The sequence below is a fragment of the Schistocerca serialis genome, chromosome 8 (assembly GCF_023864345.2).
Source record: "Schistocerca serialis cubense isolate TAMUIC-IGC-003099 chromosome 8, iqSchSeri2.2, whole genome shotgun sequence".
Lineage (NCBI taxonomy): Eukaryota > Metazoa > Arthropoda > Insecta > Orthoptera > Acrididae > Schistocerca > Schistocerca serialis.
In genome coordinates, this window is record NC_064645.1 from 210,632,929 (window position 1) to 210,659,517 (window position 26,589).

At 42.0% G+C, this 26,589-nt stretch overlaps 11 non-coding genes across 11 annotated transcripts; all 11 read right to left on the reverse strand.

Moving 5' to 3' along the window:
- Positions 1-99: 99 nt before the first annotated feature.
- On the reverse strand, positions 100-206 carry LOC126417562 (U6 spliceosomal RNA). The gene has a single exon (XR_007575654.1). It is a non-coding gene; the product is annotated as a U6 spliceosomal RNA (small nuclear RNA).
- A 2,487-nt stretch (positions 207-2,693) lies between these two features.
- LOC126417563 (U6 spliceosomal RNA) lies at positions 2,694-2,800 on the reverse strand. The gene has a single exon (XR_007575655.1). It is a non-coding gene; the product is annotated as a U6 spliceosomal RNA (small nuclear RNA).
- A 2,486-nt stretch (positions 2,801-5,286) lies between these two features.
- On the reverse strand, positions 5,287-5,393 carry LOC126417565 (U6 spliceosomal RNA). The gene has a single exon (XR_007575656.1). It is a non-coding gene; the product is annotated as a U6 spliceosomal RNA (small nuclear RNA).
- A 2,487-nt stretch (positions 5,394-7,880) lies between these two features.
- LOC126417566 (U6 spliceosomal RNA) lies at positions 7,881-7,987 on the reverse strand. Its single transcript, XR_007575657.1, has one exon. It is a non-coding gene; the product is annotated as a U6 spliceosomal RNA (small nuclear RNA).
- A 2,487-nt stretch (positions 7,988-10,474) lies between these two features.
- Positions 10,475-10,581, reverse strand: LOC126417567 (U6 spliceosomal RNA). The gene has a single exon (XR_007575658.1). It is a non-coding gene; the product is annotated as a U6 spliceosomal RNA (small nuclear RNA).
- Positions 10,582-13,068: 2,487 nt separating this feature from the next.
- Positions 13,069-13,175, reverse strand: LOC126417568 (U6 spliceosomal RNA). The gene has a single exon (XR_007575659.1). It is a non-coding gene; the product is annotated as a U6 spliceosomal RNA (small nuclear RNA).
- A 2,487-nt stretch (positions 13,176-15,662) lies between these two features.
- LOC126417569 (U6 spliceosomal RNA) lies at positions 15,663-15,769 on the reverse strand. The gene has a single exon (XR_007575660.1). It is a non-coding gene; the product is annotated as a U6 spliceosomal RNA (small nuclear RNA).
- Positions 15,770-18,250: 2,481 nt separating this feature from the next.
- LOC126417571 (U6 spliceosomal RNA) lies at positions 18,251-18,357 on the reverse strand. The gene has a single exon (XR_007575661.1). It is a non-coding gene; the product is annotated as a U6 spliceosomal RNA (small nuclear RNA).
- Positions 18,358-20,845: 2,488 nt separating this feature from the next.
- LOC126417618 (U6 spliceosomal RNA) lies at positions 20,846-20,952 on the reverse strand. Its single transcript, XR_007575702.1, has one exon. It is a non-coding gene; the product is annotated as a U6 spliceosomal RNA (small nuclear RNA).
- Positions 20,953-23,439: 2,487 nt separating this feature from the next.
- On the reverse strand, positions 23,440-23,546 carry LOC126417572 (U6 spliceosomal RNA). The gene has a single exon (XR_007575662.1). It is a non-coding gene; the product is annotated as a U6 spliceosomal RNA (small nuclear RNA).
- Positions 23,547-26,033: 2,487 nt separating this feature from the next.
- Positions 26,034-26,140, reverse strand: LOC126417619 (U6 spliceosomal RNA). Its single transcript, XR_007575703.1, has one exon. It is a non-coding gene; the product is annotated as a U6 spliceosomal RNA (small nuclear RNA).
- Between the last annotated feature and the right edge of the window lie 449 nt (positions 26,141-26,589).

Genomic DNA, 26,589 nt, shown 5'->3' on the forward strand with positions numbered 1-26,589 from the left:
ATAGTTTGTGACAAGTGGGTGCAGATATGAAGCGAAACTTGTGTAGGTGGCTGAGGGTATTAGCAGCTGATGTGAGACATGAGAGAGTGAGATTGCGAAAAAAATGTGGAACGCTTCACGATTTTGCGTGTCATCCTTGCGCAGGGGCCATGCTAATCTTCTCTGTATCGTTCCAATTTTAGTATATGTACCGCCGAAGCGAGTACATTCGAGGAGCCCTCTGAAATTGTATATATAGTTATGGCGTCGCGTCAAATATGGTTCGGCTTGGACGTAGCTTTACGCAGCTCTGGCGAGGAACACAAGGCCTGCCGAGTGCTAATCTGTGAATTAATTACTGCGAGGTGTCGTTCTTAGTAAGTGGCAGCTCTGTTAACTGTATTATTTGGCAGTATTGGATGTAAAACTTAGATCGTAGAGTCGCTTGCTCTCGCAGCATCCACCCAGAGCAGCAGCAGCAGGTTCACACAGCTGCCGCTAGGCGGCAGCAAGACGTGATGGCACGTATTGTCGCCATGTTCTCACATTCCGAGTTTAGTGTCTTATAGGCATACCTATGAAACACACTTCTCTAATGTGTGGGATAAATGGCGCTGATTGGAGCTGGTAGCAGGTCTTGAAGACTCTCAAAACAAGCGAATATTTTTGCGAAACTGTCTTCACTGCTAACACAAATTGCATTACTCTTTCAGTGGTACTTTCTCACGATACTAATCGATTTAATGACAGAGTGCAAGGCAACTTTTAACTCACACATCAAGTACAGCACAAGAAGACACAGTGTGTGACCATCTAAATTATTGAGTAACTCCTATTCATCCAATGGCGCCAGAAGACAATAGTGACTGCAAAAAGAGACACAGTAGCCTCACGAACCATTAAAAACACCATTCATATTGCACACTTTGAAACACAGCAGTGTAGGTCACTACTAGCGCATGGATGGGTGAATGCGAGTTGTGTGAGGTAGTAGTAGGAATGATGGACATAGTTCCGTTTTCAGTACAATACCAGGTGATATATTTGTGTTGATCCAAGTTTACACAGGGCAGGTCTACTTGGCAACAGTGAAACACTGTGATGGAGATGTGTGAATGAGCCTAAAATGTTGAGGGGACATGTGGTAAGAGAAACCAGGTTAGCATTGTGTTAGTAGCTGTAGTTATGTTCCTGTGAAATGTCAGTCAGATGTAATCCAGTTTGGTGAATGTTGTTATTACAGGAAGAATTGCTAGTGCAAAACAAAGAGTGATAGATTTAGTATCTGAAAGCAGTTAATAACTGAGTAGCTACTGGTGTCATGTGACACAAACTGGTTTGTGATGTTGCTGTCTATTCCAAAATCCTGAAGCTTGCTAGTGTTTTGTGTCTTGACTGCCTCTGTATCTGCTTATGTGCTAGAGCTTCTGTGTATGTGACATGATGAATATTGCATGCAGGGTTTGTCCAATCTTTCTGCTAGACACAGGATGAGAGGTGCATCAGCTGTAATTGTGAACAGCATCGACTTGTATGACATTGATGGGATTCAAAGTGCTGTCAAAATAGTAGAGCCTCACATCTAAATACTATATGTTAATACTAGCATACTGGTCTGCTTTCTAAACACTTCAGTGTTGTGGTATTCATTGGCTGACACTTTTGAATTTAAGCTAGGTAACTATATGTAGTGGCAGATTGCCAGACATGTGGGAAAATACTTTGTGCGTCACACCAGTGAAATTTGTACATGACATGCTTGTGCACCACAGATTTGCTGTAATAGTTGGTTTTTAGGTGAAGGGCAGTGGCTTATTACACAGGCAGATATGCTTCAGTTAAGAATCTGATGAGGTGTCACCTGCAGTCTGTATTATGAGGCTGCAGCTGGATAGCAAGGCCACTAGGAAAGTTACTTGAAACATAATGTTAAATGAACTTCCTGTAAAGGGGTAGCTTGCACACTTAATGATTAAAGAGACATCTTCCTTCACATGTTTATTTATGGTGCTGAAACAATTATGGCATCAGCTGCAGCCATGAAGATGAATAAAGTTAAATGTTGTGGGTCTGTGTGCAGTCAGTATGTGATAGTGGCATACAGGCACCAGAAGCTTTGTAGGCGTTAGAGAAAAATAAATATTAGGTAATGCAAGCTAATTTTAGAGCGCTAGAGTGTATTTAAGCAGTAGTGTGAGTGAAAGTATGTGAGTGAGAAAGATTTGGAACATGCAGCTATCTTGTGTAAAGTTGATGTAAGGTTTCCAAATGTTGTGTGTGGCAGTAGGTGTGTGTTATGAAATGACGTGATTGAGACAGTAGGAAGAGATGTTGTGACAGCAGAGTGTGATACTGAGGAAGAGAAGAGGCTTTTGCCTGTGCTAGGCTTAGTCTTAGACTGGCTGTGATTTGTGTCAGGTTTGTGAATGAGCTGAAGGGGTGCTAGTGACATGTACTTGTGTCAGTGTAGTTGTGGTTTTGGTGTGCTTGCTGAGTTGTTATTAGAGTGACATTTTAGATGTGCATTGGTGATGTAAGGGATAGGTTTATTGCCAGTTTTATCATGTTCTGTTGTGAATGAAAGAGAGTGGAGGAGAACTGCGTAAATGGACAGCATAGTTTGTGACAAGTGGGTGCAGATATGAAGCGAAACTTGTGTAGGTGGCTGAGGGTATTAGCAGCTGATGTGAGACATGAGAGAGTGAGATTGCGAAAAAAATGTGGAACGCTTCACGATTTTGCGTGTCATCCTTGCGCAGGGGCCATGCTAATCTTCTCTGTATCGTTCCAATTTTAGTATATGTACCGCCGAAGCGAGTACATTCGAGGAGCCCTCTGAAATTGTATATATAGTTATGGCGTCGCGTCAAATATGGTTCGGCTTGGACGTAGCTTTACGCAGCTCTGGCGAGGAACACAAGGCCTGCCGAGTGCTAATCTGTGAATTAATTACTGCGAGGTGTCGTTCTTAGTAAGTGGCAGCTCTGTTAACTGTATTATTTGGCAGTATTGGATGTAAAACTTAGATCGTAGAGTCGCTTGCTCTCGCAGCATCCACCCAGAGCATCAGCAGCAGGTTCACACAGCTGCCGCTAGGCGGCAGCAAGACGTGATGGCACGTATTGTCGCCATGTTCTCACATTCCGAGTTTAGTGTCTTATAGGCATACCTATGAAACACACTTCTCTAATGTGTGGGATAAATGGCGCTGATTGGAGCTGGTAGCAGGTCTTGAAGACTCTCAAAACAAGCGAATATTTTTGCGAAACTGTCTTCACTGCTAACACAAATTGCATTACTCTTTCAGTGGTACTTTCTCACGATACTAATCGATTTAATGACAGAGTGCAAGGCAACTTTTAACTCACACATCAAGTACAGCACAAGAAGACACAGTGTGTGACCATCTAAATTATTGAGTAACTCCTATTCATCCAATGGCGCCAGAAGACAATAGTGACTGCAAAAAGAGACACAGTAGCCTCACGAACCATTAAAAACACCATTCATATTGCACACTTTGAAACACAGCAGTGTAGGTCACTACTAGCGCATGGATGGGTGAATGCGAGTTGTGTGAGGTAGTAGTAGGAATGATGGACATAGTTCCGTTTTCAGTACAATACCAGGTGATATATTTGTGTTGATCCAAGTTTACACAGGGCAGGTCTACTTGGCAACAGTGAAACACTGTGATGGAGATGTGTGAATGAGCCTAAAATGTTGAGGGGACATGTGGTAAGAGAAACCAGGTTAGCATTGTGTTAGTAGCTGTAGTTATGTTCCTGTGAAATGTCAGTCAGATGTAATCCAGTTTGGTGAATGTTGTTATTACAGGAAGAATTGCTAGTGCAAAACAAAGAGTGATAGATTTAGTATCTGAAAGCAGTTAATAACTGAGTAGCTACTGGTGTCATGTGACACAAACTGGTTTGTGATGTTGCTGTCTATTCCAAAATCCTGAAGCTTGCTAGTGTTTTGTGTCTTGACTGCCTCTGTATCTGCTTATGTGCTAGAGCTTCTGTGTATGTGACATGATGAATATTGCATGCAGGGTTTGTCCAATCTTTCTGCTAGACACAGGATGAGAGGTGCATCAGCTGTAATTGTGAACAGCATCGACTTGTATGACATTGATGGGATTCAAAGTGCTGTCAAAATAGTAGAGCCTCACATCTAAATACTATATGTTAATACTAGCATACTGGTCTGCTTTCTAAACACTTCAGTGTTGTGGTATTCATTGGCTGACACTTTTGAATTTAATTTAGGTAACTATATGTAGTGGCAGATTGCCAGACATGTGGGAAAATACTTTGTGCGTCACACCAGTGAAATTTGTACATGACATGCTTGTGCACCACAGATTTGCTGTAATAGCTGGTTTTTAGGTGAAGGGCAGTGGCTTATTACACAGGCAGATATGCTTCAGTTAAGAATCTGATGAGGTGTCACCTGCAGTCTGTATTATGAGGCTGCAGCTGGATAGCAAGGCCACTAGGAAAGTTACTTGAAACATAATGTTAAATGAACTTCCTGTAAAGGGGTAGCTTGCACACTTAATGATTAAAGAGACATCTTCCTTCACATGTTTATTTATGGTGCTGAAACAATTATGGCATCAGCTGCAGCCATGAAGATGAATAAAGTTCAATGTTGTGGGTCTGTGTGCAGTCAGTATGTGATAGTGGCATACAGGCACCAGAAGCTTTGTAGGCGTTAGAGAAAAATAAATATTAGGTAATGCAAGCTAAGTTTAGAGCGCTAGAGTGTATTTAAGCAGTAGTGTGAGTGAAAGTATGTGAGTGAGAAAGATTTGGAACATGCAGCTATCTTGTGTAAAGTTGATGTAAGGTTTCCAAATGTTGTGTGTGGCAGTAGGTGTGTGTTATGAAATGACGTGATTGAGACAGTAGGAAGAGATGTTGTGACAGCAGAGTGTGATACTGAGGAAGAGAAGAGGCTTTTGCCTGTGCTAGGCTTAGTCTTAGACTGGCTGTGATTTGTGTCAGGTTTGTGAATGAGCTGAAGGGGTGCTAGTGACATGTACTTGTGTCAGTGTAGTTGTGGTTTTGGTGTGCTTGCTGAGTTGTTATTAGAGTGACATTTTAGATGTGCATTGGTGATGTAAGGGATAGGTTTATTGCCAGTTTTATCATGTTCTGTTGTGAATGAAAGAGAGTGGAGGAGAACTGCGTAAATGGACAGCATAGTTTGTGACAAGTGGGTGCAGATATGAAGCGAAACTTGTGTAGGTGGCTGAGGGTATTAGCAGCTGATGTGAGACATGAGAGAGTGAGATTGCGAAAAAATGTGGAACGCTTCACGATTTTGCGTGTCATCCTTGCGCAGGGGCCATGCTAATCTTCTCTGTATCGTTCCAATTTTAGTATATGTACCGCCGAAGCGAGTACATTCGAGGAGCCCTCTGAAATTGTATATATAGTTATGGCGTCGCGTCAAATATGGTTCGGCTTGGACGTAGCTTTACGCAGCTCTGGCGAGGAACACAAGGCCTGCCGAGTGCTAATCTGTGAATTAATTACTGCGAGGTGTCGTTCTTAGTAAGTGGCAGCTCTGTTAACTGTATTATTTGTCAGTATTGGATGTAAAACTTAGATCGTAGAGTCGCTTGCTCTCGCAGCATCCACCCAGAGCAGCAGCAGCAGGTTCACACAGCTGCCGCTAGGCGGCAGCAAGACGTGATGGCACGTATTGTCGCCATGTTCTCACATTCCGAGTTTAGTGTCTTATAGGCATACCTATGAAACACACTTCTCTAATGTGTGGGATAAATGGCGCTGATTGGAGCTGGTAGCAGGTCTTGAAGACTCTCAAAACAAGCGAATATTTTTGCGAAACTGTCTTCACTGCTAACACAAATTGCATTACTCTTTCAGTGGTACTTTCTCACGATACTAATCGATTTAATGACAGAGTGCAAGGCAACTTTTAACTCACACATCAAGTACAGCACAAGAAGACACAGTGTGTGACCATCTAAATTATTGAGTAACTCCTATTCATCCAATGGCGCCAGAAGACAATAGTGACTGCAAAAAGAGACACAGTAGCCTCACGAACCATTAAAAACACCATTCATATTGCACACTTTGAAACACAGCAGTGTAGGTCACTACTAGCGCATGGATGGGTGAATGCGAGTTGTGTGAGGTAGTAGTAGGAATGATGGACATAGTTCCGTTTTCAGTACAATACCAGGTGATATATTTGTGTTGATCCAAGTTTACACAGGGCAGGTCTACTTGGCAACAGTGAAACACTGTGATGGAGATGTGTGAATGAGCCTAAAATGTTGAGGGGACATGTGGTAAGAGAAACCAGGTTAGCATTGTGTTAGTAGCTGTAGTTATGTTCCTGTGAAATGTCAGTCAGATGTAATCCAGTTTGGTGAATGTTGTTATTACAGGAAGAATTGCTAGTGCAAAACAAAGAGTGATAGATTTAGTATCTGAAAGCAGTTAATAACTGAGTAGCTACTGGTGTCATGTGACACAAACTGGTTTGTGATGTTGCTGTCTATTCCAAAATCCTGAAGCTTGCTAGTGTTTTGTGTCTTGACTGCCTCTGTATCTGCTTATGTGCTAGAGCTTCTGTGTATGTGACATGATGAATATTGCATGCAGGGTTTGTCCAATCTTTCTGCTAGACACAGGATGAGAGGTGCATCAGCTGTAATTGTGAACAGCATCGACTTGTATGACATTGATGGGATTCAAAGTGCTGTCAAAATAGTAGAGCCTCACATCTAAATACTATATGTTAATACTAGCATACTGGTCTGCTTTCTAAACACTTCAGTGTTGTGGTATTCATTGGCTGACACTTTTGAATTTAAGCTAGGTAACTATATGTAGTGGCAGATTGCCAGACATGTGGGAAAATACTTTGTGCGTCACACCAGTGAAATTTGTACATGACATGCTTGTGCACCACAGATTTGCTGTAATAGTTGGTTTTTAGGTGAAGGGCAGTGGCTTATTACACAGGCAGATATGCTTCAGTTAAGAATCTGATGAGGTGTCACCTGCAGTCTGTATTATGAGGCTGCAGCTGGATAGCAAGGCCACTAGGAAAGTTACTTGAAACATAATGTTAAATGAACTTCCTGTAAAGGGGTAGCTTGCACACTTAATGATTAAAGAGACATCTTCCTTCACATGTTTATTTATGGTGCTGAAACAATTATGGCATCAGCTGCAGCCATGAAGATGAATAAAGTTCAATGTTGTGGGTCTGTGTGCAGTCAGTATGTGATAGTGGCATACAGGCACCAGAAGCTTTGTAGGCGTTAGAGAAAAATAAATATTAGGTAATGCAAGCTAATTTTAGAGCGCTAGAGTGTATTTAAGCAGTAGTGTGAGTGAAAGTATGTGAGTGAGAAAGATTTGGAACATGCAGCTATCTTGTGTAAAGTTGATGTAAGGTTTCCAAATGTTGTGTGTGGCAGTAGGTGTGTGTTATGAAATGACGTGATTGAGACAGTAGGAAGAGATGTTGTGACAGCAGAGTGTGATACTGAGGAAGAGAAGAGGCTTTTGCCTGTGCTAGGCTTAGTCTTAGACTGGCTGTGATTTGTGTCAGGTTTGTGAATGAGCTGAAGGGGTGCTAGTGACATGTACTTGTGTCAGTGTAGTTGTGGTTTTGGTGTGCTTGCTGAGTTGTTATTAGAGTGACATTTTAGATGTGCATTGGTGATGTAAGGGATAGGTTTATTGCCAGTTTTATCATGTTCTGTTGTGAATGAAAGAGAGAGGAGGAGAACTGCGTAAATGGACAGCATAGTTTGTGACAAGTGGGTGCAGATATGAAGCGAAACTTGTGTAGGTGGCTGAGGGTATTAGCAGCTGATGTGAGACATGAGAGAGTGAGATTGCGAAAAAAATGTGGAACGCTTCACGATTTTGCGTGTCATCCTTGCGCAGGGGCCATGCTAATCTTCTCTGTATCGTTCCAATTTTAGTATATGTACCGCCGAAGCGAGTACATTCGAGGAGCCCTCTGAAATTGTATATATAGTTATGGCGTCGCGTCAAATATGGTTCGGCTTGGACGTAGCTTTACGCAGCTCTGGCGAGGAACACAAGGCCTGCCGAGTGCTAATCTGTGAATTAATTACTGCGAGGTGTCGTTCTTAGTAAGTGGCAGCTCTGTTAACTGTATTATTTGGCAGTATTGGATGTAAAACTTAGATCGTAGAGTCGCTTGCTCTCGCAGCATCCACCCAGAGCTGCAGCAGCAGGTTCACACAGCTGCCGCTAGGCGGCAGCAAGACGTGATGGCACGTATTGTCGCCATGTTCTCACATTCCGAGTTTAGTGTCTTATAGGCATACCTATGAAACACACTTCTCTAATGTGTGGGATAAATGGCGCTGATTGGAGCTGGTAGCAGGTCTTGAAGACTCTCAAAACAAGCGAATATGTTTGCGAAACTGTCTTCACTGCTAACACAAATTGCATTACTCTTTCAGTGGTACTTTCTCACGATACTAATCGATTTAATGACAGAGTGCAAGGCAACTTTTAACTCACACATCAAGTACAGCACAAGAAGACACAGTGTGTGACCATCTAAATTATTGAGTAACTCCTATTCATCCAATGGCGCCAGAAGACAATAGTGACTGCAAAAAGAGACACAGTAGCCTCACGAACCATTAAAAACACCATTCATATTGCACACTTTGAAACACAGCAGTGTAGGTCACTACTAGCGCATGGATGGGTGAATGCGAGTTGTGTGAGGTAGTAGTAGGAATGATGGACATAGTTCCGTTTTCAGTACAATACCAGGTGATATATTTGTGTTGATCCAAGTTTACACAGGGCAGGTCTACTTGGCAACAGTGAAACACTGTGATGGAGATGTGTGAATGAGCCTAAAATGTTGAGGGGACATGTGGTAAGAGAAACCAGGTTAGCATTGTGTTAGTAGCTGTAGTTATGTTCCTGTGAAATGTCAGTCAGATGTAATCCAGTTTGGTGAATGTTGTTATTACAGGAAGAATTGCTAGTGCAAAACAAAGAGTGATAGATTTAGTATCTGAAAGCAGTTAATAACTGAGTAGCTACTGGTGTCATGTGACACAAACTGGTTTGTGATGTTGCTGTCTATTCCAAAATCCTGAAGCTTGCTAGTGTTTTGTGTCTTGACTGCCTCTGTATCTGCTTATGTGCTAGAGCTTCTGTGTATGTGACATGATGAATATTGCATGCAGGGTTTGTCCAATCTTTCTGCTAGACACAGGATGAGAGGTGCATCAGCTGTAATTGTGAACAGCATCGACTTGTATGACATTGATGGGATTCAAAGTGCTGTCAAAATAGTAGAGCCTCACATCTAAATACTATATGTTAATACAAGCATACTGGTCTGCTTTCTAAACACTTCAGTGTTGTGGTATTCATTGGCTGACACTTTTGAATTTAATTTAGGTAACTATATGTAGTGGCAGATTGCCAGACATGTGGGAAAATACTTTGTGCGTCACACCAGTGAAATTTGTACATGACATGCTTGTGCACCACAGATTTGCTGTAATAGTTGGTTTTTAGGTGAAGGGCAGTGGCTTATTACACAGGCAGATATGCTTCAGTTAAGAATCTGATGAGGTGTCACCTGCAGTCTGTATTATGAGGCTGCAGCTGGATAGCAAGGCCACTAGGAAAGTTACTTGAAACATAATGTTAAATGAACTTCCTGTAAAGGGGTAGCTTGCACACTTAATGATTAAAGAGACATCTTCCTTCACATGTTTATTTATGGTGCTGAAACAATTATGGCATCAGCTGCAGCCATGAAGATGAATAAAGTTCAATGTTGTGGGTCTGTGTGCAGTCAGTATGTGATAGTGGCATACAGGCACCAGAAGCTTTGTAGGCGTTAGAGAAAAATAAATATTAGGTAATGCAAGCTAATTTTAGAGCGCTAGAGTGTATTTAAGCAGTAGTGTGAGTGAAAGTATGTGAGTGAGAAAGATTTGGAACATGCAGCTATCTTGTGTAAAGTTGATGTAAGGTTTCCAAATGTTGTGTGTGGCAGTAGGTGTGTGTTATGAAATGACGTGATTGAGACAGTAGGAAGAGATGTTGTGACAGCAGAGAGTGATACTGAGGAAGAGAAGAGGCTTTTGCCTGTGCTAGGCTTATTCTTAGACTGGCTGTGATTTGTGTCAGGTTTGTGAATGAGCTGAAGGGGTGCTAGTGACATGTACTTGTGTCAGTGTAGTTGTGGTTTTGGTGTGCTTGCTGAGTTGTTATTAGAGTGACATTTTAGATGTGCATTGGTGATGTAAGGGATAGGTTTATTGCCAGTTTTATCATGTTCTGTTGTGAATGAAAGAGAGTGGAGGAGAACTGCGTAAATGGACAGCATAGTTTGTGACAAGTGGGTGCAGATATGAAGCGAAACTTGTGTAGGTGGCTGAGGGTATTAGCAGCTGATGTGAGACATGAGAGAGTGAGATTGCGAAAAAAATGTGGAACGCTTCACGATTTTGCGTGTCATCCTTGCGCAGGGGCCATGCTAATCTTCTCTGTATCGTTCCAATTTTAGTATATGTACCGCCGAAGCGAGTACATTCGAGGAGCCCTCTGAAATTGTATATATAGTTATGGCTTCGCGTCAAATATGGTTCGGCTTGGACGTAGCTTTACGCAGCTCTGGCGAGGAACACAAGGCCTGCCGAGTGCTAATCTGTGAATTAATTACTGCGAGGTGTCGTTCTTAGTAAGTGGCAGCTCTGTTAACTGTATTATTTGTCAGTATTGGATGTAAAACTTAGATCGTAGAGTCGCTTGCTCTCGCAGCATCCACCCAGAGCAGCAGCAGCAGGTTCACACAGCTGCCGCTAGGCGGCAGCAAGACGTGATGGCACGTATTGTCGCCATGTTCTCACATTCCGAGTTTAGTGTCTTATAGGCATACCTATGAAACACACTTCTCTAATGTGTGGGATAAATGGCGCTGATTGGAGCTGGTAGCAGGTCTTGAAGACTCTCAAAACAAGCGAATATTTTTGCGAAACTGTCTTCACTGCTAACACAAATTGCATTACTCTTTCAGTGGTACTTTCTCACGATACTAATCGATTTAATGACAGAGTGCAAGGCAACTTTTAACTCACACATCAAGTACAGCACAAGAAGACACAGTGTGTGACCATCTAAATTATTGAGTAACTCCTATTCATCCAATGGCGCCAGAAGACAATAGTGACTGCAAAAAGAGACACAGTAGCCTCACGAACCATTAAAAACACCATTCATATTGCACACTTTGAAACACAGCAGTGTAGGTCACTACTAGCGCATGGATGGGTGAATGCGAGTTGTGTGAGGTAGTAGTAGGAATGATGGACATAGTTCCGTTTTCAGTACAATACCAGGTGATATATTTGTGTTGATCCAAGTTTACACAGGGCAGGTCTACTTGGCAACAGTGAAACACTGTGATGGAGATGTGTGAATGAGCCTAAAATGTTGAGGGGACATGTGGTAAGAGAAACCAGGTTAGCATTGTGTTAGTAGCTGTAGTTATGTTCCTGTGAAATGTCAGTCAGATGTAATCCAGTTTGGTGAATGTTGTTATTACAGGAAGAATTGCTAGTGCAAAACAAAGAGTGATAGATTTAGTATCTGAAAGCAGTTAATAACTGAGTAGCTACTGGTGTCATGTGACACAAACTGGTTTGTGATGTTGCTGTCTATTCCAAAATCCTGAAGCTTGCTAGTGTTTTGTGTCTTGACTGCCTCTGTATCTGCTTATGTGCTAGAGCTTCTGTGTATGTGACATGATGAATATTGCATGCAGGGTTTGTCCAATCTTTCTGCTAGACACAGGATGAGAGGTGCATCAGCTGTAATTGTGAACAGCATCGACTTGTATGACATTGATGGGATTCAAAGTGCTGTCAAAATAGTAGAGCCTCACATCTAAATACTATATGTTAATACTAGCATACTGGTCTGCTTTCTAAACACTTCAGTGTTGTGGTATTCATTGGCTGACACTTTTGAATTTAAGCTAGGTAACTATATGTAGTGGCAGATTGCCAGACATGTGGGAAAATACTTTGTGCGTCACACCAGTGAAATTTGTACATGACATGCTTGTGCACCACAGATTTGCTGTAATAGTTGGTTTTTAGGTGAAGGGCAGTGGCTTATTACACAGGCAGATATGCTTCAGTTAAGAATCTGATGAGGTGTCACCTGCAGTCTGTATTATGAGGCTGCAGCTGGATAGCAAGGCCACTAGGAAAGTTACTTGAAACATAATGTTAAATGAACTTCCTGTAAAGGGGTAGCTTGCACACTTAATGATTAAAGAGACATCTTCCTTCACATGTTTATTTATGGTGCTGAAACAATTATGGCATCAGCTGCAGCCATGAAGATGAATAAAGTTAAATGTTGTGGGTCTGTGTGCAGTCAGTATGTGATAGTGGCATACAGGCACCAGAAGCTTTGTAGGCGTTAGAGAAAAATAAATATTAGGTAATGCAAGCTAATTTTAGAGCGCTAGAGTGTATTTAAGCAGTAGTGTGAGTGAAAGTATGTGAGTGAGAAAGATTTGGAACATGCAGCTATCTTGTGTAAAGTTGATGTAAGGTTTCCAAATGTTGTGTGTGGCAGTAGGTGTGTGTTATGAAATGACGTGATTGAGACAGTAGGAAGAGATGTTGTGACAGCAGAGTGTGATACTGAGGAAGAGAAGAGGCTTTTGCCTGTGCTAGGCTTAGTCTTAGACTGGCTGTGATTTGTGTCAGGTTTGTGAATGAGCTGAAGGGGTGCTAGTGACATGTACTTGTGTCAGTGTAGTTGTGGTTTTGGTGTGCTTGCTGAGTTGTTATTAGAGTGACATTTTAGATGTGCATTGGTGATGTAAGGGATAGGTTTATTGCCAGTTTTATCATGTTCTGTTGTGAATGAAAGAGAGTGGAGGAGAACTGCGTAAATGGACAGCATAGTTTGTGACAAGTGGGTGCAGATATGAAGCGAAACTTGTGTAGGTGGCTGAGGGTATTAGCAGCTGATGTGAGACATGAGAGAGTGAGATTGCGAAAAAAATGTGGAACGCTTCACGATTTTGCGTGTCATCCTTGCGCAGGGGCCATGCTAATCTTCTCTGTATCGTTCCAATTTTAGTATATGTACCGCCGAAGCGAGTACATTCGAGGAGCCCTCAGAAATTGTATATATAGTTATGGCGTCGCGTCAAATATGGTTCGGCTTGGACGTAGCTTTACGCAGCTCTGGCGAGGAACACAAGGCCTGCCGAGTGCTAATCTGTGAATTAATTACTGCGAGGTGTCGTTCTTAGTAAGTGGCAGCTCTGTTAACTGTATTATTTGGCAGTATTGGATGTAAAACTTAGATCGTAGAGTCGCTTGCTCTCGCAGCATCCACCCAGAGCTGCAGCAGCAGGTTCACACAGCTGCCGCTAGGCGGCAGCAAGACGTGATGGCACGTATTGTCGCCATGTTCTCACATTCCGAGTTTAGTGTCTTATAGGCATACCTATGAAACACACTTCTCTAATGTGTGGGATAAATGGCGCTGATTGGAGCTGGTAGCAGGTCTTGAAGACTCTCAAAACAAGCGAATATTTTTGCGAAACTGTCTTCACTGCTAACACAAATTGCATTACTCTTTCAGTGGTACTTTCTCACGATACTAATCGATTTAATGACAGAGTGCAAGGCAACTTTTAACTCACACATCAAGTACAGCACAAGAAGACACAGTGTGTGACCATCTAAATTATTGAGTAACTCCTATTCATCCAATGGCGCCAGAAGACAATAGTGACTGCAAAAAGAGACACAGTAGCCTCACGAACCATTAAAAACACCATTCATATTGCACACTTTGAAACACAGCAGTGTAGGTCACTACTAGCGCATGGATGGGTGAATGCGAGTTGTGTGAGGTAGTAGTAGGAATGATGGACATAGTTCCGTTTTCAGTACAATACCAGGTGATATATTTGTGTTGATCCAAGTTTACACAGGGCAGGTCTACTTGGCAACAGTGAAACACTGTGATGGAGATGTGTGAATGAGCCTAAAATGTTGAGGGGACATGTGGTAAGAGAAACCAGGTTAGCATTGTGTTAGTAGCTGTAGTTATGTTCCTGTGAAATGTCAGTCAGATGTAATCCAGTTTGGTGAATGTTGTTATTACAGGAAGAATTGCTAGTGCAAAACAAAGAGTGATAGATTTAGTATCTGAAAGCAGTTAATAACTGAGTAGCTACTGGTGTCATGTGACACAAACTGGTTTGTGATGTTGCTGTCTATTCCAAAATCCTGAAGCTTGCTAGTGTTTTGTGTCTTGACTGCCTCTGTATCTGCTTATGTGCTAGAGCTTCTGTGTATGTGACATGATGAATATTGCATGCAGGGTTTGTCCAATCTTTCTGCTAGACACAGGATGAGAGGTGCATCAGCTGTAATTGTGAACAGCATCGACTTGTATGACATTGATGGGATTCAAAGTGCTGTCAAAATAGTAGAGCCACACATCTAAATACTATATGTTAATACTAGCATACTGGTCTGCTTTCTAAACACTTCAGTGTTGTGGTATTCATTGGCTGACACTTTTGAATTTAATTTAGGTAACTATATGTAGTGGCAGATTGCCAGACATGTGGGAAAATACTTTGTGCGTCACACCAGTGAAATTTGTACATGACATGCTTGTGCACCACAGATTTGCTGTAATAGTTGGTTTTTAGGTGAAGGGCAGTGGCTTATTACACAGGCAGATATGCTTCAGTTAAGAATCTGATGAGGTGTCACCTGCAGTCTGTATTATGAGGCTGCAGCTGGATAGCAAGGCCACTAGGAAAGTTACTTGAAACATAATGTTAAATGAACTTCCTGTAAAGGGGTAGCTTGCACACTTAATGATTAAAGAGACATCTTCCTTCACATGTTTATTTATGGTGCTGAAACAATTATGGCATCAGCTGCAGCCATGAAGATGAATAAAGTTCAATGTTGTGGGTCTGTGTGCAGTCAGTATGTGATAGTGGCATACAGGCACCAGAAGCTTTGTAGGCGTTAGAGAAAAATAAATATTAGGTAATGCAAGCTAATTTTAGAGCGCTAGAGTGTATTTAAGCAGTAGTGTGAGTGAAAGTATGTGAGTGAGAAAGATTTGGAACATGCAGCTATCTTGTGTAAAGTTGATGTAAGGTTTCCAAATGTTGTGTGTGGCAGTAAGTGTGTGTTATGAAATGACGTGATTGAGACAGTAGGAAGAGATGTTGTGACAGCAGAGTGTGATACTGAGGAAGAGAAGACGCTTTTGCCTGTGCTAGGCTTATTCTTAGACTGGCTGTGATTTGTGTCAGGTTTGTGAATGAGCTGAAGGGGTGCTAGTGACATGTACTTGTGTCAGTGTAGTTGTGGTTTTGGTGTGCTTGCTGAGTTGTTATTAGAGTGACATTTTAGATGTGCATTGGTGATGTAAGGGATAGGTTTATTGCCAGTTTTATCATGTTCTGTTGTGAATGAAAGAGAGTGGAGGAGAACTGCGTAAATGGACAGCATAGTTTGTGACAAGTGGGTGCAGATATGAAGCGAAACTTGTGTAGGTGGCTGAGGGTATTAGCAGCTGATGTGAGACATGAGAGAGTGAGATTGCGAAAAAAATGTGGAACGCTTCACGATTTTGCGTGTCATCCTTGCGCAGGGGCCATGCTAATCTTCTCTGTATCGTTCCAATTTTAGTATATGTACCGCCGAAGCGAGTACATTCGAGGAGCCCTCTGAAATTGTATATATAGTTATGGCGTCGCGTCAAATATGGTTCGGCTTGGACGTAGCTTTACGCAGCTCTGGCGAGGAACACAAGGCCTGCCGAGTGCTAATCTGTGAATTAATTACTGCGAGGTGTCGTTCTTAGTAAGTGGCAGCTCTGTTAACTGTATTATTTGGCAGTATTGGATGTAAAACTTAGATCGTAGAGTCGCTTGCTCTCGCAGCATCCACCCAGAGCTGCAGCAGCAGGTTCACACAGCTGCCGCTAGGCGGCAGCAAGACGTGATGGCACGTATTGTCGCCATGTTCTCACATTCCGAGTTTAGTGTCTTATAGGCATACCTATGAAACACACTTCTCTAATGTGTGGGATAAATGGCGCTGATTGGAGCTGGTAGCAGGTCTTGAAGACTCTCAAAACAAGCGAATATTTTTGCGAAACTGTCTTCACTGCTAACACAAATTGCATTACTCTTTCAGTGGTACTTTCTCACGATACTAATCGATTTAATGACAGAGTGCAAGGCAACTTTTAACTCACACATCAAGTACAGCACAAGAAGACACAGTGTGTGACCATCTAAATTATTGAGTAACTCCTATTCATCCAATGGCGCCAGAAGACAATAGTGACTGCAAAAAGAGACACAGTAGCCTCACGAACCATTAAAAACACCATTCATATTGCACACTTTGAAACACAGCAGTGTAGGTCACTACTAGCGCATGGATGGGTGAATGCGAGTTGTGTGAGGTAGTAGTAGGAATGATGGACATAGTTCCGTTTTCAGTACAATACCAGGTGATATATTTGTGTTGATCCAAGTTTACACAGGGCAGGTCTACTTGGCAACAGTGAAACACTGTGATGGAGATGTGTGAATGAGCCTAAAATGTTGAGGGGACATGTGGTAAGAGAAACCAGGTTAGCATTGTGTTAGTAGCTGTAGTTATGTTCCTGTGAAATGTCAGTCAGATGTAATCCAGTTTGGTGAATGTTGTTATTACAGGAAGAATTGCTAGTGCAAAACAAAGAGTGATAGATTTAGTATCTGAAAGCAGTTAATAACTGAGTAGCTACTGGTGTCATGTGACACAAACTGGTTTGTGATGTTGCTGTCTATTCCAAAATCCTGAAGCTTGCTAGTGTTTTGTGTCTTGACTGCCTCTGTATCTGCTTATGTGCTAGAGCTTCTGTGTATGTGACATGATGAATATTGCATGCAGGGTTTGTCCAATCTTTCTGCTAGACACAGGATGAGAGGTGCATCAGCTGTAATTGTGAACAGCATCGACTTGTATGACATTGATGGGATTCAAAGTGCTGTCAAAATAGTAGAGCCACACATCTAAATACTATATGTTAATACTAGCATACTGGTCTGCTTTCTAAACACTTCAGTGTTGTGGTATTCATTGGCTGACACTTTTGAATTTAATTTAGGTAACTATATGTAGTGGCAGATTGCCAGACATGTGGGAAAATACTTTGTGCGTCACACCAGTGAAATTTGTACATGACATGCTTGTGCACCACAGATTTGCTGTAATAGTTGGTTTTTAGGTGAAGGGCAGTGGCTTATTACACAGGCAGATATGCTTCAGTTAAGAATCTGATGAGGTGTCACCTGCAGTCTGTATTATGAGGCTGCAGCTGGATAGCAAGGCCACTAGGAAAGTTACTTGAAACATAATGTTAAATGAACTTCCTGTAAAGGGGTAGCTTGCACACTTAATGATTAAAGAGACATCTTCCTTCACATGTTTATTTATGGTGCTGAAACAATTATGGCATCAGCTGCAGCCATGAAGATGAATAAAGTTCAATGTTGTGGGTCTGTGTGCAGTCAGTATGTGATAGTGGCATACAGGCACCAGAAGCTTTGTAGGCGTTAGAGAAAAATAAATATTAGGTAATGCAAGCTAATTTTAGAGCGCTAGAGTGTATTTAAGCAGTAGTGTGAGTGAAAGTATGTGAGTGAGAAAGATTTGGAACATGCAGCTATCTTGTGTAAAGTTGATGTAAGGTTTCCAAATGTTGTGTGTGGCAGTAAGTGTGTGTTATGAAATGACGTGATTGAGACAGTAGGAAGAGATGTTGTGACAGCAGAGTGTGATACTGAGGAAGAGAAGACGCTTTTGCCTGTGCTAGGCTTATTCTTAGACTGGCTGTGATTTGTGTCAGGTTTGTGAATGAGCTGAAGGGGTGCTAGTGACATGTACTTGTGTCAGTGTAGTTGTGGTGTGCTTGCTGAGTTGTTATTAGAGTGACATTTTAGATGTGCATTGGTGATGTAAGGGATAGGTTTATTGCCAGTTTTATCATGTTCTGTTGTGAATGAAAGAGAGTGGAGGAGAACTGCGTAAATGGACAGCATAGTTTGTGACAAGTGGGTGCAGATATGAAGCGAAACTTGTGTAGGTGGCTGAGGGTATTAGCAGCTGATGTGAGACATGAGAGAGTGAGATTGCGAAAAAAATGTGGAACGCTTCACGATTTTGCGTGTCATCCTTGCGCAGGGGCCATGCTAATCTTCTCTGTATCGTTCCAATTTTAGTATATGTACCGCCGAAGCGAGTACATTCGAGGAGCCCTCTGAAATTGTATATATAGTTATGGCTTCGCGTCAAATATGGTTCGGCTTGGACGTAGCTTTACGCAGCTCTGGCGAGGAACACAAGGCCTGCCGAGTGCTAATCTGTGAATTAATTACTGCGAGGTGTCGTTCTTAGTAAGTGGCAGCTCTGTTAACTGTATTATTTGGCAGTATTGGATGTAAAACTTAGATCGTAGAGTCGCTTGCTCTCGCAGCATCCACCCAGAGCAGCAGCAGCAGGTTCACACAGCTGCCGCTAGGCGGCAGTAAGACGTGATGGCACGTATTGTCGCCATGTTCTCACATTCCGAGTTTAGTGTCTTATAGGCATACCTATGAAACACACTTCTCTAATGTGTGGGATAAATGGCGCTGATTGGAGCTGGTAGCAGGTCTTGAAGACTCTCAAAACAAGCGAATATTTTTGCGAAACTGTCTTCACTGCTAACACAAATTGCATTACTCTTTCAGTGGTACTTTCTCACGATACTAATCGATTTAATGACAGAGTGCAAGGCAACTTTTAACTCACACATCAAGTACAGCACAAGAAGACACAGTGTGTGACCATCTAAATTATTGAGTAACTCCTATTCATCCAATGGCGCCAGAAGACAATAGTGACTGCAAAAAGAGACACAGTAGCCTCACGAACCATTAAAAACACCATTCATATTGCACACTTTGAAACACAGCAGTGTAGGTCACTACTAGCGCATGGATGGGTGAATGCGAGTTGTGTGAGGTAGTAGTAGGAATGATGGACATAGTTCCGTTTTCAGTACAATACCAGGTGATATATTTGTGTTGATCCAAGTTTACACAGGGCAGGTCTACTTGGCAACAGTGAAACACTGTGATGGAGATGTGTGAATGAGCCTAAAATGTTGAGGGGACATGTGGTAAGAGAAACCAGGTTAGCATTGTGTTAGTAGCTGTAGTTATGTTCCTGTGAAATGTCAGTCAGATGTAATCCAGTTTGGTGAATGTTGTTATTACAGGAAGAATTGCTAGTGCAAAACAAAGAGTGATAGATTTAGTATCTGAAAGCAGTTAATAACTGAGTAGCTACTGGTGTCATGTGACACAAACTGGTTTGTGATGTTGCTGTCTATTCCAAAATCCTGAAGCTTGCTAGTGTTTTGTGTCTTGACTGCCTCTGTATCTGCTTATGTGCTAGAGCTTCTGTGTATGTGACATGATGAATATTGCATGCAGGGTTTGTCCAATCTTTCTGCTAGACACAGGATGAGAGGTGCATCAGCTGTAATTGTGAACAGCATCGACTTGTATGACATTGATGGGATTCAAAGTGCTGTCAAAATAGTAGAGCCTCACATCTAAATACTATATGTTAATACTAGCATACTGGTCTGCTTTCTAAACACTTCAGTGTTGTGGTATTCATTGGCTGACACTTTTGAATTTAAGCTAGGTAACTATATGTAGTGGCAGATTGCCAGACATGTGGGAAAATACTTTGTGCGTCACACCAGTGAAATTTGTACATGACATGCTTGTGCACCACAGATTTGCTGTAATAGTTGGTTTTTAGGTGAAGGGCAGTGGCTTATTACACAGGCAGATATGCTTCAGTTAAGAATCTGATGAGGTGTCACCTGCAGTCTGTATTATGAGGCTGCAGCTGGATAGCAAGGCCACTAGGAAAGTTACTTGAAACATAATGTTAAATGAACTTCCTGTAAAGGGGTAGCTTGCACACTTAATGATTAAAGAGACATCTTCCTTCACATGTTTATTTATGGTGCTGAAACAATTATGGCATCAGCTGCAGCCATGAAGATGAATAAAGTTAAATGTTGTGGGTCTGTGTGCAGTCAGTATGTGATAGTGGCATACAGGCACCAGAAGCTTTGTAGGCGTTAGAGAAAAATAAATATTAGGTAATGCAAGCTAATTTTAGAGCGCTAGAGTGTATTTAAGCAGTAGTGTGAGTGAAAGTATGTGAGTGAGAAAGATTTGGAACATGCAGCTATCTTGTGTAAAGTTGATGTAAGGTTTCCAAATGTTGTGTGTGGCAGTAGGTGTGTGTTATGAAATGACGTGATTGAGACAGTAGGAAGAGATGTTGTGACAGCAGAGTGTGATACTGAGGAAGAGAAGAGACTTTTGCCTGTGCTAGGCTTAGTCTTAGACTGGCTGTGATTTGTGTCAGGTTTGTGAATGAGCTGAAGGGGTGCTAGTGACATGTACTTGTGTCAGTGTAGTTGTGGTTTTGGTGTGCTTGCTGAGTTGTTATTAGAGTGACATTTTAGATGTGCATTGGTGATGTAAGGGATAGGTTTATTGCCAGTTTTATCATGTTCTGTTGTGAATGAAAGAGAGTGGAGGAGAACTGCGTAAATGGACAGCATAGTTTGTGACAAGTGGGTGCAGATATGAAGCGAAACTTGTGTAGGTGGCTGAGGGTATTAGCAGCTGATGTGAGACATGAGAGAGTGAGATTGCGAAAAAAAATGTGGAACGCTTCACGATTTTGCGTGTCATCCTTGCGCAGGGGCCATGCTAATCTTCTCTGTATCGTTCCAATTTTAGTATATGTACCGCCGAAGCAAGTACATTCGAGGAGCCCTCTGAAATTTTATATATAGTTATGGCGTCGCGTCAAATACGGTTCGGCTTGGACGTATCTTTACGCAGCTCTGGCGAGGAACACAAGGCCTGCCGAGTGCTAATCTGTGAATTAATTACTGCGAGGTGTCGTTCTTAGTAAGTGGCAGCTCTGTTAACTGTATTATTTGGCAGTATTGGATGTAAAACTTAGATCGTAGAGTCGCTTGCTCTCGCAGCATCCACCCAGAGCAGCAGCAGCAGGTTCACACAGCTGCCGCTAGGCGGCAGCAAGACGTGATGGCACGTATTGTCGCCATGTTCTCACATTCCGAGTTTAGTGTCTTATAGGCATACCTATGAAACACACTTCTCTAATGTGTGGGACAAATGGCGCTGATTGGAGCTGGTAGCAGGTCTTGAAGACTCTCAAAACAAGCGAATATTTTTGCGAAACTGTCTTCACTGCTAACACAAAATGCATTACTCTTTCAGTGGTACTTTCTCACGATACTAATCGATTTAATGACAGAGTGCAAGGCAACTTTTAACTCACACATCAAGTACAGCACAAGAAGACACAGTGTGTGACCATCTAAATTATTGAGTAACTCCTATTCATCCAATGGCGCCAGAAGACAATAGTGACTGCAAAAAGAGACACAGTAGCCTCACGAACCATTAAAAACACCATTCATATTGCACACTTTGAAACACAGCAGTGTAGGTCACTACTAGCGCATGGATGGGTGAATGCGAGTTGTGTGAGGTAGTAGTAGGAATGATGGACATAGTTCCGTTTTCAGTACAATACCAGGTGATATATTTGTGTTGATCCAAGTTTACACAGGGCAGGTCTACTTGGCAACAGTGAAACACTGTGATGGAGATGTGTGAATGAGCCTAAAATGTTGAGGGGACATGTGGTAAGAGAAACCAGGTTAGCATTGTGTTAGTAGCTGTAGTTATGTTCCTGTGAAATGTCAGTCAGATGTAATCCAGTTTGGTGAATGTTGTTATTACAGGAAGAAATGCTAGTGCAAAACAAAGAGTGATAGATTTAGTATCTGAAAGCAGTTAATAACTGAGTAGCTACTGGTGTCATGTGACACAAACTGGTTTGTGATGTTGCTGTCTATTCCAAAATCCTGAAGCTTGCTAGTGTTTTGTGTCTTGACTGCCTCTGTATCTGCTTATGTGCTAGAGCTTCTGTGTATGTGACATGATGAATATTGCATGCAGGGTTTGTCCAATCTTTCTGCTAGACACAGGATGAGAGGTGCATCAGCTGTAATTGTGAACAGCATCGACTTGTATGACATTGATGGGATTCAAAGTGCTGTCAAAATAGTAGAGCTTCACATCTAAATACTATATGTTAATACTAGCATACTGGTCTGCTTTCTAAACACTTCAGTGTTGTGGTATTCATTGGCTGACACTTTTGAATTTAATTTAGGTAACTATATGTAGTGGCAGATTGCCAGACATGTGGGAAAATACTTTGTGCGTCACACCAGTGAAATTTGTACATGACATGCTTGTGCACCACAGATTTGCTGTAATAGTTGGTTTTTAGGTGAAGGGCAGTGGCTTATTACACAGGCAGATATGCTTCAGTTAAGAATCTGATGAGGTGTCACCTGCAGTCTGTATTATGAGGCTGCAGCTGGATAGCAAGGCCACTAGGAAAGTTACTTGAAACATAATGTTAAATGAACTTCCTGTAAAGGGGTAGCTTGCACACTTAATGATTAAAGAGACATCTTCCTTCACATGTTTATTTATGGTGCTGAAACAATTATGGCATCAGCTGCAGCCATGAAGATGAATAAAGTTAAATGTTGTGGGTCTGTGTGCAGTCAGTATGTGATAGTGGCATACAGGCACCAGAAGCTTTGTAGGCGTTAGAGAAAAATAAATATTAGGTAATGCAAGCTAATTTTAGAGCGCTAGAGTGTATTTAAGCAGTAGTGTGAGTGAAAGTATGTGAGTGAGAAAGATTTGGAACATGCAGCTATCTTGTGTAAAGTTGATGTAAGGTTTCCAAATGTTGTGTGTGGCAGTAGGTGTGTGTTATGAAATGACGTGATTGAGACAGTAGGAAGAGATGTTGTGACAGCAGAGTGTGATACTGAGGAAGAGAAGAGGCTTTTGCCTGTGCTAGGCTTAGTCTTAGACTGGCTGTGATTTGTGTCAGGTTTGTGAATGAGCTGAAGGGGTGCTAGTGACATGTACTTGTGTCAGTGTAGTTGTGGTTTTGGTGTGCTTGCTGAGTTGTTATTAGAGTGACATTTTAGATGTGCATTGGTGATGTAAGGGATAGGTTTATTGCCAGTTTTATCATGTTCTGTTGTGAATGAAAGAGAGTGGAGGAGAACTGCGTAAATGGACAGCATAGTTTGTGACAAGTGGGTGCAGATATGAAGCGAAACTTGTGTAGGTGGCTGAGGGTATTAGCAGCTGATGTGAGACATGAGAGAGTGAGATTGCGAAAAAAATGTGGAACGCTTCACGATTTTGCGTGTCATCCTTGCGCAGGGGCCATGCTAATCTTCTCTGTATCGTTCCAATTTTAGTATATGTACCGCCGAAGCGAGTACATTCGAGGAGCCCTCTGAAATTGTATATATAGTTATGGCGTCGCGTCAAATATGGTTCGGCTTGGACGTAGCTTTACGCAGCTCTGGCGAGGAACACAAGGCCTGCCGAGTGCTAATCTGTGAATTAATTACTGCGAGGTGTCGTTCTTAGTAAGTGGCAGCTCTGTTAACTGTATTATTTGGCAGTATTGGATGTAAAACTTAGATCGTAGAGTCGCTTGCTCTCGCAGCATCCACCCAGAGCAGCAGCAGCAGGTTCACACAGCTGCCGCTAGGCGGCAGTAAGACGTGATGGCACGTATTGTCGCCATGTTCTCACATTCCGAGTTTAGTGTCTTATAGGCATACCTATGAAACACACTTCTCTAATGTGTGGGATAAATGGCGCTGATTGGAGCTGGTAGCAGGTCTTGAAGACTCTCAAAACAAGCGAATATGTTTGCGAAACTGTCTTCACTGCTAACACAAATTGCATTACTCTTTCAGTGGTACTTTCTCACGATACTAATCGATTTAATGACAGAGTGCAAGGCAACTTTTAACTCACACATCAAGTACAGCACAAGAAGACACAGTGTGTGACCATCTAAATTATTGAGTAACTCCTATTCATCCAATGGCGCCAGAAGACAATAGTGACTGCAAAAAGAGACACAGTAGCCTCACGAACCATTAAAAACACCATTCATATTGCACACTTTGAAACACAGCAGTGTAGGTCACTACTAGCGCATGGATGGGTGAATGCGAGTTGTGTGAGGTAGTAGTAGGAATGATGGACATAGTTCCGTTTTCAGTACAATACCAGGTGATATATTTGTGTTGATCCAAGTTTACACAGGGCAGGTCTACTTGGCAACAGTGAAACACTGTGATGGAGATGTGTGAATGAGCCTAAAATGTTGAGGGGACATGTGGTAAGAGAAACCAGGTTAGCATTGTGTTAGTAGCTGTAGTTATGTTCCTGTGAAATGTCAGTCAGATGTAATCCAGTTTGGTGAATGTTGTTATTACAGGAAGAATTGCTAGTGCAAAACAAAGAGTGATAGATTTAGTATCTGAAAGCAGTTAATAACTGAGTAGCTACTGGTGTCATGTGACACAAACTGGTTTGTGATGTTGCTGTCTATTCCAAAATCCTGAAGCTTGCTAGTGTTTTGTGTCTTGACTGCCTCTGTATCTGCTTATGTGCTAGAGCTTCTGTGTATGTGACATGATGAATATTGCATGCAGGGTTTGTCCAATCTTTCTGCTAGACACAGGATGAGAGGTGCATCAGCTGTAATTGTGAACAGCATCGACTTGTATGACATTGATGGGATTCAAAGTGCTGTCAAAATAGTAGAGCCTCACATCTAAATACTATATGTTAATACTAGCATACTGGTCTGCTTTCTAAACACTTCAGTGTTGTGGTATTCATTGGCTGACACTTTTGAATTTAAGCTAGGTAACTATATGTAGTGGCAGATTGCCAGACATGTGGGAAAATACTTTGTGCGTCACACCAGTGAAATTTGTACATGACATGCTTGTGCACCACAGATTTGCTGTAATAGTTGGTTTTTAGGTGAAGGGCAGTGGCTTATTACACAGGCAGATATGCTTCAGTTAAGAATCTGATGAGGTGTCACCTGCAGTCTGTATTATGAGGCTGCAGCTGGATAGCAAGGCCACTAGGAAAGTTACTTGAAACATAATGTTAAATGAACTTCCTGTAAAGGGGTAGCTTGCACACTTAATGATTAAAGAGACATCTTCCTTCACATGTTTATTTATGGTGCTGAAACAATTATGGCATCAGCTGCAGCCATGAAGATGAATAAAGTTCAATGTTGTGGGTCTGTGTGCAGTCAGTATGTGATAGTGGCATACAGGCACCAGAAGCTTTGTAGGCGTTAGAGAAAAATAAATATTAGGTAATGCAAGCTAATTTTAGAGCGCTAGAGTGTATTTAAGCAGTAGTGTGAGTGAAAGTATGTGAGTGAGAAAGATTTGGAACATGCAGCTATCTTGTGTAAAGTTGATGTAAGGTTTCCAAATGTTGTGTGTGGCAGTAGGTGTGTGTTATGAAATGACGTGATTGAGACAGTAGGAAGAGATGTTGAGACAGCAGAGTGTGATACTGAGGAAGAGAAGAGACTTTTTTCTGTGCTAGGCTTAGTCTTAGACTGGCTGTGATTTGTGTCAGGTTTGTGAATGAGCTGAAGGGGTGCTAGTGACATGTACTTGTGTCAGTGTAGTTGTGGTTTTGGTGTGCTTGCTGAGTTGTTATTAGAGTGACATTTTAGATGTGCATTGGTGATGTAAGGGATAGGTTTATTGCCAGTTTTATCATGTTCTGTTGTGAATGAAAGAGAGTGGAGGAGAACTGCGTAAATGGACAGCATAGTTTGTGACAAGTGGGTGCAGATATGAAGCGAAACTTGTGTAGGTGGCTGAGGGTATTAGCAGCTGATGTGAGACATGAGAGAGTGAGATTGCGAAAAAAATGTGGAACGCTTCACGATTTTGCGTGTCATCCTTGCGCAGGGGCCATGCTAATCTTCTCTGTATCGTTCCAATTTTAGTATATGTACCGCCGAAGCAAGTACATTCGAGGAGTCCTCTGAAATTGTATATATAGTTATGGCGTCGCGTCAAATACGGTTCGTCTTTTACGTATCTTTACGCAGCTCTGGCGAGGAACACAAGGCCTGCCGAGTGCTAATCTGTGAATTAATTACTGCGAGGTGTCGTTCTTAGTAAGTGGCAGCTCTGTTAACTGTATTATTTGGCAGTATTGGATGTAAAACTTAGATCGTAGAGTCGCTTGCTCTCGCAGCATCCACCCAGAGCAGCAGCAGCAGGTTCACACAGCTGCCGCTAGGCGGCAGCAAGACGTGATGGCACGTATTGTCGCCATGTTCTCACATTCCGAGTTTAGTGTCTTATAGGCATACCTATGAAACACACTTCTCTAATGTGTGGGACAAATGGCGCTGATTGGAGCTGGTAGCAGGTCTTGAAGACTCTCAAAACAAGCGAATATTTTTGCGAAACT